The following is a 2863-nucleotide window of genomic DNA, read 5'->3' on the forward strand; positions in this document are numbered from 1 at the left end:
GACGTCTCAGTCAACCTAGATCTCAAGCTGGCTATACACTTAGAGGGTATGCAAATAGGCCCTCCCTCTACTGATTATATCAGCCAAATGACACCCTGCAGCTGATAGAAGAGCCCCAGCCTCGGGATTCCCAGATGTTCCCATTCACTGATCAGGACAGAACACAGACAGCTCACCATGGAGTTTAGGCTGACCTGGGTTTTCCTTGTTGCTGTTTTAAAAGGTAATTTACAGAGAATAAGAGACCTTGAGTATGTGAGTGGATATGAGTGGGAGAAACAAGGGATGTGTGACATTATCCTGACCAGGATGTCTTGTGTCTGCAGGTGTCCAGTCTGAGGTGCAGCTGGTGGAGTCTGGGGGAGACCTGGTGAAACCTGGGGGTCGCTGAGACTCTCCTGTGTACCCTCTGGATTCACTTTCAACAGCTACTACATGCACTGGGTCTGCCAGGCTCCGGGCAGGAGGCTGCAGTGGGTCACATGGATTAGGTATGATGGAAGTAGCACAAGCTATGCAGACTCTGTGAAGGGTCGATTCACCATCTCCAGAGACAACGGCAAGAACACGCTGTATCTGCAGATGAACAGCCTGAGAGCTAAGGACACAGCCATGTATTACTGTGCCAGTGACACGGTGAGGGGATGTCAATGTGAGCCCAGACACAAACCTGAGTGTAGAAGGGGATCTGGACCACCAGGGAGTACACAATACTCAGCAATTCTGTCCTTCAGCCCCAGGCCCAGGTGTAGAAGGTGGTTATGGGCAGGTTTCTTCTCAGGTTCTGGGGCTTCCTCTCTAATTATAGCTTTTTCCCCCAAGCAAGAGATGGAAGAACCATGGTCCAGTCACTGTCTTAAACCGTGCTCACAGCATCAATATTATTGACTGACTGGCAAAGCAGAGGGAAACCCACCAGGACATGGTGTGGATGTGGACTCTGAAGATCACACACACACACACACACACACACACACACACACACACACACACACTGATTATAAAACTTTCATCATCCTCACTATGGGAGGAGCGTGTTTGGAGTCAATCTCCTACCTGCATCAAAGGAGGGAGAACACACTGGTTCTTGTTAGATTTCCCATGTGTGTGTTGGGTGGAGAAGAGAGAGGAAAGAAGTTCAAGGAGCTAGCAGGCAATAATCAAGGGATAGAGTATGATGACTAATTCCACTAAACAATATGAAAACTTGGAGAACAAATGAGACAAATGGCCATTCCAAGTAGACAGAGGTCTGAATCCTAGGAAAATGAGATTGATTACAGGGACGCAGCACACATTATGAAATGATCATTGAAGTGGACTGATATCTTACCCAGTGTTTTAGGTGGAATTTGTCCACTCCACAAAGTCACCAGCTGGTACCGAAGGTTCTGTGTTCACTGTGTGCATGTGAAGAACAGAAGTTTCAGTTGGATCCATGAGAGTCCTCATGTTGAGGTGCTCCATGGGAGGAAACTTCCACCTGCAGGGAATAACTAATTGATTCTCCAGTTGCTGATATCAGCTCAAAGTGTATGACCTCTACCATCCCCATGTTGAAACTTAAGGCCAATGTGATGGTAGGAGGAGGTCGGGGCTTAGGGAAGCACAAAGGCCCGGAGGGTGCAGTCTCTTGATGGGATTAGTGCCCTTATAAACCAGGAATGGGAAACTCCTTGCCCCCTGATCCCATGTGAGGGAATGCAAATAGGGCCCTCCTTCTGCTGATTAAAACAGGGAGAGGAGCCCCAGCTTTGGGAAACCCAGGTGTTCCCATTCACTGATCAGGACAGAACACAGACAACTCACCATGGAGTTTAGATGACCTGGGTTTTCCTTGATGTTCTTTTTTTATTGTTATGTTAATCACCATACATTACATCATTAGTTTTTGATGTAGTGTTCCATAATTCATTGTGCATAACACCCCAAAATATGGAATGCTTCATGAATTTGCATGTCATCCTTTTGCAGGGGCCATGCTAATCTTCTCTGTATTGTTCCAATTTTAGTATATGTGCTGCTAGAGCAAGCACTTCCTTGATATTCTTTTAAAAGGTAATTCATGGAGGACAAAAAAGATTGAGTATGTGAGTGGATATGAAGGAGAGAAACAGTGGGTGTGTGAAAATTTCCTGACCATATCTTGTGTCTGCAGGTGTCCATTGTGAGGTGCAGCTGGTGGATCTTGGGGGAGACCTGGTGAAATTTAGGGGTCCCTGAGACTCTCCTGGGCAGCCTCTGGATTCACCTTCAGTAGTAATGCCATGAGCTGGGTTTGCCAGGGTACAGGGAAGGGGTTGCAGTGGGTCTCAGTTATTAGATATGATGAAAGTAGCACATACTATGTAGACTCTGTGAAGGGCTGATTCTCCATCTCCAAAGACAACACCAAGAACACGCTGTATCTGCAGATGCATGCCTGAGAACTGAGGACACGGCAGTATATGACTTTGCAAGTGACACAATGAGGGGACATCATTGTGAGCCCAGGCAAAATCTTAACTGTAGAATGGGATCTAGAGCACCAGGGGGTGCACACTACTCACCAATTCCGTCTTTAAGGCCCAAGAACAAATGCAGACATATATTATGAACAGGTTTCTTGTCAGGGTCTGGGGCTTGCTCTACATATACAGCAGTTTCTGCCAGGGAGCCTCTCTGAACACTTGATTCTGTGCATAGTTATTCAGACACTGATTTAGAAACTTTTTTTGTAGGCAATCATGTGGTGACAAATTCTACTAAACAATATGAAAATTGCAAAAGACAGATTTGCTTAGACCTGCTTACTATTGTCCCTAAATGCCAATGAATTACAAATATCTCTATGTAATTTAACTTTTCCATTATAGGAGTCCCA

General features: G+C 45.8%; 1 non-coding gene across 1 annotated transcript; it reads right to left on the reverse strand.

Moving 5' to 3' along the window:
- Positions 1-1929: 1929 nt before the first annotated feature.
- On the reverse strand, positions 1930-2036 carry LOC112813879 (U6 spliceosomal RNA). The gene has a single exon (XR_003205605.2). It is a non-coding gene; the product is annotated as a U6 spliceosomal RNA (small nuclear RNA).
- Positions 2037-2863: the final 827 nt, after the last annotated feature.

Source organism: Callorhinus ursinus, unplaced genomic scaffold (assembly GCF_003265705.2).
Source record: "Callorhinus ursinus isolate GAN/ISIS: 27379988/994484 unplaced genomic scaffold, GSC_fseal_2.0 scaffold149, whole genome shotgun sequence".
NCBI lineage: Eukaryota > Metazoa > Chordata > Mammalia > Carnivora > Otariidae > Callorhinus > Callorhinus ursinus.